Source organism: Psammomys obesus, unplaced genomic scaffold, assembly GCF_907164565.1.
Source record: "Psammomys obesus unplaced genomic scaffold, mPsaObe1.curated_primary_1811, whole genome shotgun sequence".
Taxonomy (NCBI): domain Eukaryota; kingdom Metazoa; phylum Chordata; class Mammalia; order Rodentia; family Muridae; genus Psammomys; species Psammomys obesus.
Window position 1 is genome coordinate 15,541,581 of NW_026585580.1, and position 18,202 is coordinate 15,559,782.

An 18,202-nucleotide genomic window follows, 5' to 3' on the forward strand; every position below is an offset into this window, starting at 1 on the left:
CTTCCTTCCTTCCTTCCTTCCTTCCTTCCTTCCTTCCTTCCTTCCTTAGAAAAGTAAGACTATCTCTGTCAGAGAGGTTGTGTCCTCTCTACCCTTTGGTAGGCAGTGTGTTGAGAAAGCTTCCTCAGGGTTTGGGAAATCAAAGGATGGCCTGTGTCTTCTTTCCGTGAGTACTCCTGCAGAACCTCAGATGTGGCAGAGCTCACGTAAGAGCTAAGGCAGGGTGAGGAGTTGATGGATGGACCTCCGTCTCCCCAAAGGCAGGAGGGGTTACCAGTGAGCACACATCAAGGAGGGACCTAGCGACCCTATGTCCTCTCTCTTCCCACCTCTCCTCTCCTGTGAGGAAGTAGGAGTGCTGGGCTTGTCCTCAGAGTGGCCTCAGACCTGCCCCTGGGATCAAGGATTGGCTCATCACATTCATGAGTGCGCCACTTGTAAGGTAAGTGATATGATCTCACCTAGAGTTTTGCTCCCCAGATAAGAAGGCTCCGGAGGACACAGATGGGTTTTCTTCTCTGCCCCCCCCCCCCCGCACTCAGCTCTTCTGTAGAATAATCTCTCCCTTTTCCGTGAGGTTTCTCAACTTCCTCTTTTATTTCAGTCACTGGCTAGGGTGAAGTGCCATCAAATCTTTTACAAAGGAAGCTAGTGATCAATTACAGATACCTGACCTGCTTCTCTCCTTCTCCATTATCAACTGTCTGATGTGTCCCTAGGGCCGTCCTAATTACTCGGTAGCTTTCTCTGCAATCAGTTTTTCATTCAACAGTTTAGGCTGTGTAAATCTTGAGGAGTCCAAATAGATAAACACAATATACACTCATTACTCAGGATGGTCATCGGACTTGTGCACACCCCCCCCCGGCATGGCCACGTCAACTTTTCACCAGGTACTGCGTGCTCTGTTTATATACCAGCATGTCATGGACGTACATGTTTGTGTCTGACGGCTGTAAAACCCCAGAGGTGAGCTATGTGTGCCATGGAGGTTAGTGAACTACAAATGACTCAACTTTCTTAAGGACATGACCTACAAATAACTTGCCACAAGTGACACCTTCGGAGATGAGTTTACTGCACAGTTTATTCAAGACAGGGCTGGCAAACAAGCTTTAAGAGAGTACCAACCTGTGATCCCTAAGGTGGGAACGGCGTCCTCCTGGTGCTTGTGCCCTGAGCCCTGGCCACTCACTCATTCCCTACAGAGGGCCGTCTGAAGAGTTCCTGTGGGCAGACACAGGGCTCCGTCTATGAGTTACAAAGTAACTCAGCATATCTCTTCTCTCAGTATGTATATCTTCTCTCCAGTCTACTCTGTCAGCACAATCAATTTTTCTTAGCTGACTGTGGGTGCTACTTTTTAAACTCTGTTTTATTTGGTGTTCCTTAATGCCTCTACCCACCAACCCTAGGTAGGAGAGAAGGAAGGTTAGGAGGAAGAGGGGATGTAGACCTCTTTAGACGTTGTTCTGGCTGGTTAGGGTCGTCGGGTTCTTTGGGAAAATACCAATCTCAGTTGTCAGGATACCTAGCAGTCCAGCAACAGCAAACAACAAACACAGCAGCAGGATGGACAAGCAGCCTTCTTCTTTCTCTCTCTGGGCTCCCGTATTTATACTGTCTCAGAGTCCTCAGAGTTCTACAATCTGCTGCTGGCAAAGACCATGGCCCTCTCCAGTTGCACGAGGCTGTTACCAGCTGGCAAGGACCATGCCACATATGAGGCAATTATCAGCTGTGGACAAACTAAGGCAGCCCCATATCCCACACCTGGAATTAAGACACAAACATACTTGCATAACATAACTGAGTTTTTAAAGAAACTAAAACTTCCACTGCACTGACTTCTCTAAGATCCTCCTAAAAGATGTGACTCACTCTTAGGTCCCCTGCAACCTTTGAATTAAACCTTCATCCCTGTTTCTCTAAACTGAGTAGCAGCTAAGGAGAAGGCGTTTAGTCTGTGACAATACAAACCTGAGATGCTGATTTCCTAAGTCCTGGACCTCCAGCTGCCTACAACAGTCTCTGCCCGGCTCTAGTCCGTCCTCTCTTCCATGCTCTTTGGATGATGCTCCTATGCTCCATGATCCTCCTTGAACCCTTTTAGTTCTTACTTTGTTTTTTTAATTAATTAATTTATTTATTACAATTTATTCACTTTGTATCCCCGCTGTAGCCCCCTCCCTCAGGTCCTCCTAATTCCACCCACCCTCCTCCTCCTCCCCCTATGACCCTTCTGTAGTCCCCTGATAGGGCAGGACCTCCTCCCCTTCTATCTGACCCTAGCTTATCAGATCTCATCAAGGCTGGCTGCATCATCTTCCTCTGTGGCCTGGCAAGGCTGCCCCCCATCAGGGGGAGGTGAACAAAGAGCTGGCCACTGAGTTCATGTTAGAGACAGCCCCTGATCCTCTTTACTAGGGAACCCACTTGAAATATGGGCAACCTATGAACTTCCTCTGAGCAGGAGGTCTAGGTCCTCTCCATGCGTGGTCTTTGGTTGGAGTATTGGTCTCTGCAGGACCCCCTGGGTCTGGATTTTCTGGCTCTGTGGGCCTCCTTGTAGAGTTCCTGTCCCCTCCAGGTCTTTCTATCTCCCTCTTCTTCCATAATGTTTCCGGCATTCTGCCCAAAGTTTGGCTAAGAGTTTCAGCATCTGCTTCGATATCCTGCTGGGTAGAGTCTTTCAGAGGTCCTCTGTGGAAGGCACCTGTCCTGTTCCTTGTTTTCTCTTACTTCTGATGTCTATCCTGTTTGCCCTTCTGAGTAAGGTTTCAGCCTCTTCTCTAGGTTCCACCTTGAACCCATCAGAACAGTTAAGATAAAAAAATTCAAGGGATGACATATGCTAGAGAGGTTGTGGAGAAAGGGAAACCCTCCTCCATTGCTGGTGGGAATGTAACCTTGTACAACCACTTTGGAAATCAATCTGGCACTTTCTCAGACAATTAGGAATAGTGCTACCTCAAGATCCAGCTATTCCACTCCTGAGTTCTCAGCAAAAAACATGTTTTCACCCTGGCCTTCACCTGGAGACAGGAATAGGCAGGATGTTTTGCCAAGTTCACTTCCTTTTGTTTGTGTGAGGATCACACAGACAGGTGGCTGAGGTAAACAAGTTTGACTTCTCCATGAACCCCTTCATTGTACTGAGAGACTATAAAAAGGGATTGTGGAATAAATGTGGTTCAGCAGTTTCTACTGGCAGCCCTCTCAAACAGATCCCATGTGTAGTGTGTTAGTTTTTTATTTTATTTCAGTCCTCACTCCTCATTCAAGAACTGTTTGACTCTGCTGGAAGGCTTTGGCAATGTCCCACCATTCAATAAGGACATTTGCTCAACTATGTTCATAGCAGCTTTATTTTTAATAGCCAGAATCTCGAAACAACCTAGATGTCCCTTAACTGAGGAATGCATACAGAAGTTGTGGTACATTTACACAAGGGAATGCTACTCAGCTATTAAAAATAAGGAAATCATGAAATTTGCAGGCAAATGGTGGGAACTAGAAAAGGTCATCCTGAACAAGGTAACCCAGAAGCAGAGACACACATGGTATATACTCACTTATAAGTAGTTATTAGCCACATAATATAGGATAAACATACTAAAATCTGTACCTAAAGAAGCTAGTTCTAACTTTCTAACAACAGTCAACTCTTCTGTATTATGTCTTTGAAAATAACTGTTTAACTTTAATTTTTCTTCCTCCTTGGCTTCTTCCCTTAGGTTGAACAACCCTGGTCTTTCCTTCAGCCTTTTTTTATTTCTCTGTTTCATATCAGTGGCCACTTTTTCTTACAGTTTTAAAAAACTATTAATCATATTTTGCTGAAAATCACACATGCATATACACATACAAGGGAGACTTTGGAATATGGGACAACTGTACCTTATGGATAATGAAATGGATACCAATGAACTCATAACCCACCTTCCTACTTCCAAGACCTTATCATCCACCTTTCAGCAGAGCCAACTCCAATAAAGCTACTTCCAGTGGCCAAGTTCACTGGACTCTCCTGAATAGACATTTCTTCATGAAATGATAGATAAGCTCTGCCTTACCTATCCCAGTTCCCATGATGTCATCACCTCCACTCTTCAGGTTCTTTCTTCCTGCTGACGCTGGGAAATCCTTATTTTTTTTTTAAGTTACTGTTGCTTTAGAAATCATTGATGTCTATGTTACCTAAATATATAGCTGGCAGTCAGCTCCCTACTGTGGGTGTCTGCTGAATCTGTTAACATGGTTGCTCTATGGTCAGTTCAAACTCACCATACTCATCACTGGTTGGGTCTTCCTCACTAACTATGTCTCTTCCTAGTTCCGGTTCTGGTTAAAGGCACCAACATCTATGAACTGTTGCAGCCAGAATCCTTGTAATCGTTATGGAGTCTCTCTTCCTGTACCACTCCAACCCTTTCCCAAAATAAAACAGCACCTTACCTTAATTAAGCACTTAAAATAGGAAACGTTTTGCATGATTTATTTAGCATAATCCTCTAATAACTCCCAAAGGTATGTGTCCATGTCATAGGTGAGGAAACCAAGTCATTAACAGGGTAGAGGGCTGCCAAAGTTCCCGCACTGCTTACTGCATCTCAGTGTGTTTAAGACCTTCCAGGTTCTACCCAAGTCCCAAGACTCCCTGAGCTCTGTGCACACTGCTGGTCTCCCCTCTCCTCTGCCCATCCACAGGGCTGCCTCTCATCCATTACCATGCCCCCCTTCTCAATGAAGCCGTCAGATGACAAGCCGACGTTCAATCCAACATTGAGGATATTTGTCCTTCATCTGGGGGGACCGCCCCCCTCCTCTCAAGGCAGAGACTGCACCATTTGTTTGATGGCCCCAGCACTTAATACCAACCCTGTGTGTTCAGGGACTCTTTGAACTCATGTCACAGGGAAGTGTATGATTCCAGGGTTTCTGCCTTTCCTTCCTTTGTGTTTTTCTGGGCTATGAAGACATTAGCTCATTCTGTTTAATAACTTCCTGTTTTACTCTTTTCCTGTTTACCTCTCTGTTATCAGTCCTTCTTCCATTATGGATGCCAAGTGACTTGTCCTGTGTGTCAAGCTAGCCAAGAATCTTCACAGCTCTAAACCTTCATAAGCAGTCATCACATGTGAGGCAGAAGCACAATGAGAGGACAACTACCTGATGGTGATACCAAACCATCTCATGATAGTCCCACGCAAGCTGTCTTGAGCACGCCCACCCATCTAACCTAACTTCTATTTCACATCAGAGGTAAGGAAGAGAGAGCGCCAAACTTTATTGATTCAGTTGACAGCTGAAGTGTGGCCCTGTGTTCCCTCACTTCCACTACAGAGTTTGATTTTCACTCTAGTGCACTTGCCTTCAGAGCTCCAACCCTCATACGTGAGAGCTACATAACGGGAGCTGTGCTAGTCTCATCGCACGTACTGCTCCGTCACAGACAGGGCAAAGTGCGTCTCTCTTTGTGTAGTGCCCGCTTTGGCCGAGAGCCCATCCCCACATGCTGCTGCACCTCCCACTGTCCGTGACAGCCACGAGCCTCTGCTGACACGCCCCTTATTTTAACACTTCATGAAAGCTCCGTCCTCGGAAGAGCACTCCCCTTTCATTCCTTCAATGCTCGGGAACTGTTCCGGGCTATACTTTTTATAAGTGCACAGCTCCATCTGTACCTAGGCTTCCCCTCTTCTGATATTTTCCTTCCCTGTTGAATACACACCATGCCCAGGAGACATTAACACCTTCTTTCAAGAGTATCCAGCCTTACTCAGCAGAATTAACAAGCGGGAATCCTAATAACCTGTCACAGGGTACTCAGATACATTAGACTCCCTCTGAGGCAAAGGAGCTACTTACGTGTGTGTTGGCTAGAGTCCTTTACACAGATAATGCTCCACAGAAACCCAGGGAGTTGAGCTGAATATCCACATGTCAGCCAAACTTCCTTGCTAATATTGATTTAAGGAGTTCAGCATCTCAATGGGATTTATCTTCTAACAAATCTTATCAAACACATACATGAGTAGCAAAGATGGATATTGTTGCATGAAACAACCAGATCTATAATAATTTCCAAAACCGTGAATTTTTATGAACTATTTAAGTAAGTTTCTAATGTAACGCAAGTTATAAAATGTTATGTAGGTATACTGTGCAACGGCTTTATGAGACATACTTTGTGTTTTATTGAAATTACTAACTAGGGTCATGCAGGGAAACCAGGGACAAACAGACACGGTGATTCTTCTTGTAGCTCACTGGCTCAGCAAGCACGCCTAAGTCAAGCTCCAGTACACTACAGTAATTTCAGGTTTTGAAGTTTAGTATCAGTTGGACCTGAGCATGTGATACTTAGACACAGAGGGAATGGCGATGCCGTTCTGTGAGTCATGCACACATTAAATGAGATGATGCTCAAGATAACATGGCACAGTGTCCCACATCTGAGCATTCATCAAGGACAGCACTGATCAGCATCATGCTGTTCCTGAATCCTTCCCTCTAAAATCAGAAATGTAACTTATTTCTGAGCTTTAAGGACATATGTCAAAGCGTGTTTGTTTTAAAAATAACAAAATAAGGTGTCACGCACATGCAATCTACAGTTTAGTTAGTAAATATTTACACAAATTATGTTACTAAACTGAACTTATTTTAAAAAAAACTATGATTTATAAGGGTGGCTTGCACTTTATTTTGGGGAAAAGGTCTCTAGGTTTTCTGAAATGAACATATCTGTGACAAAACAATAGCAGCTGGTGAGGTAATTAAGCGTTGATAGAAGAGCTTTCATGTGAAACGTCTTCCTGGTACTGAGTTAAAGCTCGAGCAAAGAAACCCCCACCCCACATACATTACAGCATATTATCATTGCTATTGGTTATTCTACGTGACCCTATTGCCAAAGACACCATATACTTATATCAAGAAATCAAGCTGGTGCTCAAACGGAAGCTTTACCATTACTAGCTGGTGCTCGCGGTACTAGGAGGTGCTGTACAAACTACCAGAGGAGCAAAGTGATTGTCAGTCTCAGCCGCCCACAAAGTCTTCTACCCATAACGGTGACCCACCAGCAAGACAGACTCACTGGTGCGATAGCGGCACAGATGTTACGGCAGTGACCAACCACCTTTTGACTGGACTTGAGGCCTGCTCCATGAGATGGACCCATACCTGACACTGATGATGAGGCCAAGGACTTCAGACAGATAGATCACAGGCCCTGGGGTCGTGGCTGTGATTCTGCTAAGTGAGCATACCAATAAAACGACGCCTAGTGACAGGCCCTAATCAGAGCCAATTCTTCTTCTTCTTCTGGGAAATGGCAGTGAACATGAAGACAAACAACTGAACAATGTACAGAGAGTGAGGGACTTTGGAGCACTCGGCCCTAAATGAGGCGTCTTGATCGAGCCCCTCCCCTTGAGGCTTGGGGATCTACGTGGAGGTGGAGGCTGAAAGATTGTAAGACTCAGACATGGTGTAGACTTCCAAGAAAACAGTGTTTTCCAGACAGAATGGGGCTACTGCACATGTGAGTTCAGAGACTGTGACAGCACAGACAAGACCAGCACAGGTTCAAACAAGATAAAATCAGAACATGGAGAAGGGAAAGTGGGCTCAAATTCCACCCCTCACCAAGAAGCTACTTGTAATTGACAGCTGCTGAGAGAGAAAATCCGTTTTCTTTAATGGTATGGAACTAGTTTTTATCAATCATACTCCAGGGCATGCATGCCTCATGCTCAGGAATAATTAACCAGCACAAAGTGGACTTCATGGATTTGTGTGTGTGTATGATTTCTGACTCTTGTCCAAATTTCCTTCTGCTTGCCTCATATTACCTTCTTTGTAGAGAAGAATGTAGTTTTGTGGCAAGGACAGGGATTCTCACCCCCTGTGCCAATGTCTACAAGCCCTGATCCACACCCCTGATATTAAATCAGCCCTTCCTTGATACTTCCCTTTATTTACAGCAGATCCCCTTTACCCATAGGTTATGGATGCCAGGATGCCACAGGGGAAGCGTAAACCTGGATCACAAAGAATCCTATATGTACTATGTCTTACCTTGTGCCATCAAACCTGTGGTCAAACCCTTTTATGACATAGTGATTAGAATCATAAACTCTAACAGCTGTAGGAGCCGACATGGACCTGTTCAACCGCCAAGAACCATTCAGAGATCAGGAAGGAGCTTATCTCTGCAGCCCTCTCTTTCCCTGCCAAAACTGATGACAACCTATGGATTCTGGGATGGGAGAGCCATTATTTTCATATGTATGTATACCTCCCCTGGCTCCCCTGGCTAGTTTCACACCCGTGGCCACTCAGACAACCCTGATGAAAACAGTCTGGCCACAAAACAAAAAGACAGGAATGTGGAACAGGGAATGTAGGGTGGAGGGGGGATGACAGGGGTAGGAGGGAGAGGTCTGTGGCAAGGGCTGCCCATCTTCTCAGGGTGAGCAGCTAACTACAGCTTTGTTTTCAGAAGCATACTCTTTTCTAAGTGGGACCACGGATTAACTCTGCCACTCCGGAACAAAGTTTAAATGCTGAAGCTGGTTATTTATGTGTGATCCTGATGGCTATAGACCAGAGCAGGGCTTAATTTTCAGTTTCCGTACCAGAACAACCACCTATTTTCAGTTACCTCACAGATATCATTCATGTTATGGCGCTCCTATCAGGAAAGTGTTTCATCAGAACTTGGTAGCTTTCATTACCCTGCCAATGTCCCCTGTGTAGGAGGCTCACAGGAGCACTGCCCTCTGCAGAAGGGACTGTGTTTCTGCAAACTTTGAACTTGGAGGACCTACTGCCAGTCTGGGCATAAAAGAGGAAAAGAGAATGGCTCGTTCCTTGGTGTATACGAAGGGTATGTCCTAACCACCAACCCTTTAGTGGTGCCTGAGGAAAACGCTAGCATCAGCCTTTGCACACAGACTCCAGGGCCAGTCATCAAGGCTAGCTGGCTTTGCTCCTGCCAAGGGAGTCATGGCCAAGAGCAGGAATTCAACGACATCCTTCATCCGCTGCTCTATAGTAGAAGGGCCTAGGGCTTGGCAGACAACAAACAGTGCTGTGCCAGGGCGTTTGAACTCATTGCAAGCTCTGTCTATAGTGAACCTGGTTGGAGATCAAGGGGTAAAATGGGGAGGTCCAATGGAATCAGTCTAAGAAACAGCATGGAACTCAAATTTCAAAGACTGACAAAAATAATAAAATCACCATTTTTTAATGGAAATACTACTCATAGAAAGCTTTTGGACAAAGAGCAGTACATGCTGGAGAAAAACATACCTTCTAAAAATATTTGCTTTAAAAAAATTCTAAAGTGTAGGCAGCTAAAATGCCAGAAACCACAATTGCAACTGATTTATATGTGGATTATAGATAAACAAATGACTGATGATAGCTTAAAGACAGAATCAGCAAAGACCATAGCGAATTTTTACTTCTTTAAGAGCAAAATGAGAACAGAGCCAACGTGAATGAGAAATAACCAAGACAGGGATTCCCAGGAGTCGCGCCCACATCCTTTGGTACTAACGGAAAACCGTCCTGAGATCCACAGATCTGCACAATCTTCCTCACGGAAAATGTCACAGTGCTGGCATCAAGCCTCTGCACTTTCAATCATCTACACTGAGAGAAAGCGGGCTTTACCTGCTCACCCAGACACAGTCTTTTCTCTGAGCATGTCTGCTCAGTGGATAGTTGCATTCATGGATGGAGAGCCCCGTCACATGACAGATACGTTTCTTGGCCTCATGTGGGATCCTTGGGTGGTGGGATCTCAGAGAGGGGATGCTAATGCAGCCAGTTAACCACAATGCCAGGGCTCTGCCCTCGAAGAGGTGACTCATTATGGGATAAAAGTCAGCAAGGCTCACTGGAATGGGTTTCGGAAAGAACGGGCCATGCAGTTTCCACAGATGGACAAAGGCAAAAATCCAGAAGGCCTACAGACAGGAAACACGGAGGGTCCCTTGGAAATGCGCAGCAGCCTGCTTCTTCGCCTGTAGGAGACCCACTGAGAGAACAGCTGAGGCCACAGAGGAAGACCCCCCCCACTTTTCATCTCCTGGACTTGAGTTGCCCCTGGGAACTCCTGATTCTCCAAAGACGAGGCCCAATCTTGATTTTCATCTTAGATACCTAGTTTAGGACCTTCTGGAAGAGACCACGTCACAGGTGTGGTTGGGTCTTTTCGGGGAGGGGAGAAGGGAGATGTCCTTGTTACTCTCCAGCACCCTGTGCTAAGGGAGTCCTTATATTTACCCGGAGCCTTCTGCGATAATTTTTTAAAAAGCCCCAATACATTTTTAAACTTTATTTTTAAATTCACCTGGCATTCTACGTAATTTTATGGCTTGTGTTTAAAACATACTAGACTCCCCATTCCTCAGTCCAGGGGCTGTTTTTATAACTCTCAGTGGATTGAAAGGTGAAGGTAGAAGAATTTAAATTGGGTTCTCAGAATTGAAAGCCACCGGCTTGCCATGCCGTGCCCAGCTGCCGGGCTGAATGAGCCCTGTTCCGGCCAGGTGACAAAAACCCCACTCCTGGCGGCAGCCCACACACCTGTCAGTCTCCAACTGGCGCTCCTGATGAGATTCGGTAATTGGCCTAATGTTAAATTTTAAATTCTTTTAAAATCAAAACAATAAGCATTTGAGGAAGTTTGGGGGCATATCCCAAATTCCAAACATAGGCTTGTTCTTCTCTGCCACTTCCGAGAACCACATCAGATCCGGGTGGGCAAAGGTGGGGGAAGAGGTCACAGCATTAATTGTAATGCGATCGCCTTATTTTTGACTCACACGATACCTTTCAGCAGTAGCATAAACAGCCAGAAATTAGCCTCCTGATAGACACACGAAGCTTATAATTAATCTTTGAACTGTGATTTGCAGCAACCAAGTTGCTCTTTCATAACACAGCTAAAGGAAAAATGGCATTACTCTGAACGTTCAGGAAGATCGTGGGGGCCAAAGGGGGAAGAGGATGGTAAGTATGTTTTTGGCCATGTGTTCCATGTAATCTATTCCCAAACCCTTTTCCATAGGCATGCTGGGAAAATGCACTTGACAAAATCCTGTGTCAATCGGTTGCAGAGAAGCAGAATGGTGGCCAGGACCAGGGACAGTGTATGAAACCTGGTGTGATACTGGCCCCGGCACAAACCAACAGAATGACCTTATGTGGACAGTTATTTTTTTCCCAACTATTACTGTTGTCATATACAAAATGATATCAACCAAAGCTACAGCATTAATAGAAACAGTGATAAGTATGCAAAGCATCTAGACCGTCTGGCACACAGTAGGTACCGACTCAGTAAGATTCACTGCTATAATACCAACTTTATAATTACTGTTGGCAGCTTTTGGCTTGGGCCTTGTGAGGGGAAAGGATAAATAAAGAAGGCATTTATGAGTTTGTTTTTTAATCTATTTTACTCAGTTAATTATTTAATATTTAACTGGTAAATTATTCATGGTCAAATAAAAGGCATAATAAAAGTATGCTTATTAAACAATAATTTGCTTCCCCGATCCCTCCTCACTAAAGTCTGGTGCACAAATAGAAGGGAGAATGAGCCTTTGTGTCTGGAGCGTTTCTTCAAAGAGATAATCGAGAGAAAGCAGGGTCCACCATTTTTTAAGAGCTGGTTTATGGCTTAAAGGGGCCCGGAGGCATCCCTTTTAGGCCTAAGGACAGGCCCCGGCACAGCCCTGAGGGGTGCACTGGCCTAAGCTCTCCTCAGCTAACTGCAGGGCACGTGGGGCAGGCTGTGAGCACAGTAGTGGAAGGCCACTGCTCTGACCAGACAGAGCAAGGTCCAGGCAAGACTGGACAAGAGCAAACCTGAGTCACCAGGACCGGGAGAAAAGTCCAGGTATGGTGGATGTCTCACTCAATGAGGGAAGGGAAGGCCAGTTCTGCCACGGCACACGGCATCTCTTTCAGACGTTTGCAGCCACGTTCCCTTTGACTAGTCTGGCTTCTGCCTGCAGGAGACTCCAGCGCTCACAGAGACGCACCTGAAGATTCCAGGACATGCCTGCGATCTCAAACACAGGTCTGTCTATTCCCACATGTACACTCACAAGTTTAACATCTTGCCCGTCTTAGAATGCTCTGGGATGCTATTAAGAAATATCCTGGACACAGGCCTGGTGACAGGGTGGTGGTGGGCTGTGGTAACCAACAGGCATTAAGTAGCCATCAGCCACAGAGTGTATGCAGGGGGAACACGCTGAACAAAAGGAAGTCAGGTCCCAGGTGACGCGGAGCACGGCAGGGAGAGAGGTTAACACACAACTCAGGATGGGGCACAATTCAAATAGTTTACCTAGTAATTCATTTAGTATTTCTAGACCTCGGCGAAACTGCCAAAGAGAAAACTGCAGATGCAGGGTGCTGTGGGGGTGGGGACTTCAGCATGTTAATTTTATTCCAATGTTAGGTGGAGACGTGACTGTACCACGGACAGCACGGTGGTCCAGTTCAACAGCAATGTCTGTCGGTCTCCAGGATGAAGAGTAAAGGCGGTGGCTTTCTAGGGAACATGGACGGATGTATCTACGCCAAGCACCCACAGCCACCCCCCCTCAAGGGGGCAGCTGTTCGGCTCTCACGAGATCCATGCTTCTCTTCCTTTTCTCTTTTTTAAGCATGAGGTCAAAATCCTTAAAACGGAGAAGAAAAAGCCCCAAATGACACCTCTCAAAAGATAATGTATCTGAAACAAGACGTCATGCTCAAATACAAAGAGAGTGACAGCTTGCCGTCTGTCTGTTTTTCCGAAGGCTCACTACGCTGTGATCCTTCCATCTTCTTCCTCCCGAGTGCTGGGATTTACAGGTATGCCCTGTCACCAACTCTTTTGTAGAGAAGAGATGACTGAATTTGCAAAGCCGCAAGAGAGACCTACTGAAAACAAATGAAGGCAAGAGGACAGTGCCCCATCAACGAAGTCAAAAGACCACGTGTACCCGAGCTGCTCGAGAACCACAAAAGAGAACCATTTTAGGGACTCGGTAACTATGACGACCTCAGAGACCATCCTACAGAAGAAGGCCAGAAGGACCGCCAAGCTATGAGAGCAGACGGAGTGTGCAGAGATCCGAGCTCCTCACAGACAGCAGCTTCTATCCTGAGATGAGGCCCGTGGCCAGGAGGAATGGGCCGACTTAGCAGAGCCAATCAGTGCAGTCTCTATGGCTGACCTAGCGTGCACTCAAGGGCATGCATACCGAGTGCTCACGGTAAGCCAGGGTTAGAACGTAACCTACAATGCCACACAAATGCTTCCCACTCTTAGGAAGCGTAAATACCAAAAGGGCGAGAAAGCCTGCGTGACATCCCACTACACAGCATTCTGTAATATAGCCCAAGGGAGTCTGCGCACTGTACAATAACACCACAACCATCAAAGCTGTCTCAGAGTGTGGGCAACACATGCAAGCCGATGAATTGAACGTCGTAAGTAAACAGAGGTCACTGGGTCATCTTAGATGTGGAAAACGCCTCCGGCAACGTTCGACGTTCCTTCATGATACAAGCTCCAAGGAAACCAGGAAGGCAGAACGCACTCCAACATAATAACTGATGTACGTGACAAATGTGTACATCTCTCCGGAAGTCAGGAGCCAGATACTGTCCATTCTTATTCAGTGCAGTGTTAGCCAAAGCAATAGAGCAAGAGAAACACTAGAACAGAGGAAGAAGAAAGATAAACACACGGCATTTTCTTACACGTGCAGACTCTGGGTCTAACTCACACACGCACACACAGACATGAAAGCAGAAGGGAACTATCAGAATGTGGAGAAAGCAGGCTGGGGGACAGGGGACAAAGAAGGGCCCTGGGGGGGAAACCTGAGCAAAGTGTTCATGTAGTGTCATGCGTTGCTCATACACTAACTAAAATGAGGGGTCAGGGGAGACAACGTTAGCAGCACTGTGCCTAGGTACCCAGGCCTTCTTGCCAAATGCTGGGGTGCTCTTCTCAGGAGCATTTGGCAGGGTGGTGGCTCTCGGGACGGCAGCTCAGGAGCGCGCGCACCTCTGACTTTGGTAGCGCCAAGGGGCTCCTGACTTAACATTTCTCTGTGTATTTGTCTCTATTCCTGACTTGAGGTTGTCACTAATTTCACATGAAAGACCTGATCTGCTCAGATCATATGATTTCACTTTACTTTTTAATTAAACAGTGTCTTATGGCATTTTTTCCCACTTGGATAAATGATGCTTTTTTTTTTTTTTTGTAAGTTAAAAAAGTTGAAGAAACGCTAAGTGTAGGAGTGTGGAAGCCTCTGGATACTAGCATCTATGAAGTCCACCGTGAGCAGTGTTAAACCCTGGGTACTGACTCAACTGTTATACTAATATGAAGGATGTGGGGCCAGAAGAGGGTATCGCGTGTCCTCTGCTATCACTCTTCACCTGTTCCTTGAGATCCCTCTGCCTCCAAGGACTGGGGTTGGAGCCCTGTGTCTAATGCCTGTCTTGATATGTGGGTGCTGGGATCCAAGCTTTCCTAACTCCCCATACACACACCTTAATGAGGCCATGCTGCTGGGTGGCATATCCTGAACATCTTTACTTCACAGCATCACAGCTAGATTTATCTCCTTCTTCAGGGCCGCAAAGACCGCCACACTCTCTGGAGGGGGTGCTTTGTCTATTCACGTGACACACTTGTGCTGCGGCCACGTCTTCATTAGTACAAATGATGCTTTGGCAAATCCCTGTGCCTGCATATATTTGCAATTCTGTATTCTTCAGTAGGATTAATGCCTTGAGCAAATTTCTAATCCAAATGGCATAAATACTTCTGACTCTAAGATAGTATCAAAGTATTCCTTTATCAATTTATATCTCCTCAACATTTACATCTTCACAAAACTCCCTATTTCTAACCGTACTAATGCTTTCTTTTTTATTATTCTAAGAAGTTTATTGGGGGAGTAAGGAGAACAAAAGGCTGTCTAGGAGTAGGGGCATGAGGGAGAGATGGAGACAGAGAAAGAACAAGACAGAATGAAGGAAAGAGAGAGAGACAGAGACAGAGGAAATGACAGAGAAAGACAGGGAAGGAGAGCTTTAAGACCTCCTTTAAAAGAGTTTTTTCTTTTAAATCTTTGCTAATCTTACAGGAAAAAGATCATTTAGCTGTCATTTTAACTGTACCTTTAATTATCAATATGCCATATTTATTGTATATTCACTTATTTATGAAATATTTATTCACACCCTATGCCTGTTTTGATGTATGAATACATATTTTCATATGATTGTTTAAAGAATGCAATGGGAACACAGGAGGTTACTGGCCTGTTTTATATTAGGTATTTTCCATATTATGCACTTATAGAAGGAACTCCTGATGTTAAAATAAATAAAAATTTGGAAGAAAAAAATAACCTTTGAAAAAAAAATGGTGAGTCATAAAATTTTACTGTTGAAAGGAAGGCTGAATGCTTTTCTGTGTTGCATAGTTATAAAAGTATGTGGCAAGTACACTTCATTGCCAAGTGGCAAACTTAATGTTGAACCAAAGAAAATGATTCCTAAGCATATTTGGTGTAATAAAAGTTTAAATTGGTCACCACAGCAATGCGCCTGTTGTTGAGCCCTGAGAAATGTTAACGTGAGGTGACTGTCTCCAGAGATTTAGAATAGTGTCAGCCACTGAGGGACATACAGCAGAGACCAAAAATGGCGAGACTCTTGTTCTTAAACTGTTCAAAGATAGGAAACAAGACAGACCAAACCTCCAAACATACACACGTGTGCACACACACACAGCATGTGGCTGACCTCAAGGAGGCGCCAAAGTGTCCTGCAACTCTACCACAGTGACGGCTTCACAACACTGTGACTTACCAAACTGACCATTCTAAATTTTTTTCTTGCATCCTTCTTGTTTATTTTTACATCGTGAGCTCCTTTGATATATGGGTTATATAGAAACTACACAATGGTCCAATTGGCAAAAGGTGCCAATATTTTTCTAAATTCCCACAGTAATCCCCTCAAACAACAACATGAAAAATATATCTTCTGATATTATTGAGTCACATGTTAGAAACAGGCTGTGTTCTGGCTCAGAAAAACCCCTGTAAAGCTGTGAAAAAGGAATGATTACCTGGAGTGGAATTCTGTACTGCAGATGAGAGCAGAATGGTTAAGGGAGAAAGCGGGGCAAGCAGCAGGCAGAGAAGGTGCAGCGAGCTTGAGGGAGGTTGAGAATCCACGGTGTGATCCCATGGCTGTGTGCCTGCTGAGTTTGGAGGAGGCACTGTGGGGCCCAGGCAAACAAAACAGGAACAGAAAAGGAGTGCCCAGGTCATGGACAGGCTGAGAAACAGCTATTCAGATTTAGCAGTGAGCAGTAACTCAGGTCTGCTGTCCTGGCCAGCACATCTCTGAAAGGTAAGATGTTTGATCCAGGTGAAAGCACTCCAAAAAATTGTACAGCAGCTAAATTTCCAAGGCAACTAAGCTTTACCTGCTTCATATGATATTTCTATCTTAAAATTGTGCCTCTTCTAAATACTTAAAAGGCCTCAGAGAAAGAACCACACACCACGGACAAGTAATGACAACACTGGGTCTGGAATGAGGGCACCTTGATTCTGGTCCCAGAGCCACAGAGAGCCATGGAGCTTCAGGTAAGGCCCCAAGGGAGGTGACGTGTTTCCAGCCGTTCAAATAAGGATGCCTGATTGTAAAGACTTAGGTTGGCTCCCCCAGCCACAGAGCTGCTCTGCAGAACATCTGAATGCAGACTATTTTATCTTCCTTCAGTTTGTAAAAGATTGACAAGAATACCTAATAGGCTCTGTGGGACATAAGAGTCTGTGTAGCTACTATAAATGTTGTTCTGAATGTAGAACGAATTCATTCTGTGGAGTCACACACACACACAATCAGGTGATTCCCAGCATTCTGATTCTCTCACAGGTACACTAGGCTCTCTTCTCCTCAGAGAAACATGACTAGGATAAAAAGACAGGAAGACAGGAGTAGTGTCTACACGCGGACCTGGTGGCAGGGGACGGATGTACAGCTGGAGCCAGGATACCCTGTTCTGTCCTTGGCCAGATGCACTTGGCTTATGGGATATCCGGCTTCTCATCTGTGAGTTCCATGAAGAGAGGACGTTCAAAGCGTTTACGAAGAGGAAAAGATTGGGTAGTCAGCTTTACTAAGTGCTACCGAGTATTCACTCTGGAAACCTAAGGCGTGTCACCAAGGTCTTCATGTTGTCACATTATGTCGCATTTACATCATCCTCCCTTTGACACCTGCTTTCTGCTCTGTTTAGGAGGCAAAGTGGCAATTTAAAGATGTGTTCTAACAGGTCAGAAGTGATGTTGTTAAATCTAATGGCATTTTACTTCACAAACATCATGCCTTAAGTTTTAAATTATTCTTCACTTGAACAGGGTAAGGTAGGGGGCTGGAGAGATGGCTCAGAGGTAAGAACACTGGCTGTTCTTCCAAAGGACCTGAGTTCAATTCCCAGCAACCACATGGTGGCTTATAACCATCTATAATGAGATCTGGTGCCCTCATCTTGCCTGCAGAATACTGTATAAATAATAATTTAAAAAAATCTTAAAAATATAAAAAGAGTAAGGTCTTAGTCTCCAAGTCATTTCTGAACCAGGTGTCACATACAGGCATGGTAGGGTAGAGTAAGGTAAGGAGAAAGGCCAACGGTCCTGATGCAGGGTGAACTTTGACAGCCAACTTTCCCCAGCATGTCGGCCCTGCTGTCCTGGGTCAGTTTAACTGGAAGGAATCCCTGAATCAAATGGTTGGCTCTTTCGTTCCCCCACCCCCGAATGCTGCTCCTTGCAGGAGCCTCTACAGGGTTCTTGGGGGAGAAGGCTGTGGTGATCCGACCTGCAGGCTTTTCTCAGATGCGTGCCCACCTGGCCAGTACCACACTTATTAGGAAACATCTCCCCTCTGCCTCCTTTTGCTAACACTCAGGTACAGATCAGGTATGTTTGGGTAACATGGCTTTAGAGCCCCCCTTCTCAGTGACTAAAGCACCGGTGCAGTTTGCAGCACTCACTCCAGTGAGTGGGACATAGCAAAGCTCTCCGAGAGAAGAGAACTCATGTCTGGTGCATGGCTGTGCCCCCAGGATCTG

The 18,202-nt window shown here is 45.3% G+C and overlaps 1 protein-coding gene across 5 annotated transcripts in view; it reads right to left on the reverse strand.

The window, feature by feature from the left end:
* The window catches only part of Aff3 (ALF transcription elongation factor 3), a 434,549-nt gene that overhangs the window by 149,026 nt on the left and 267,321 nt on the right, over window positions 1-18,202 (reverse strand). The window lies entirely within an intron of this gene.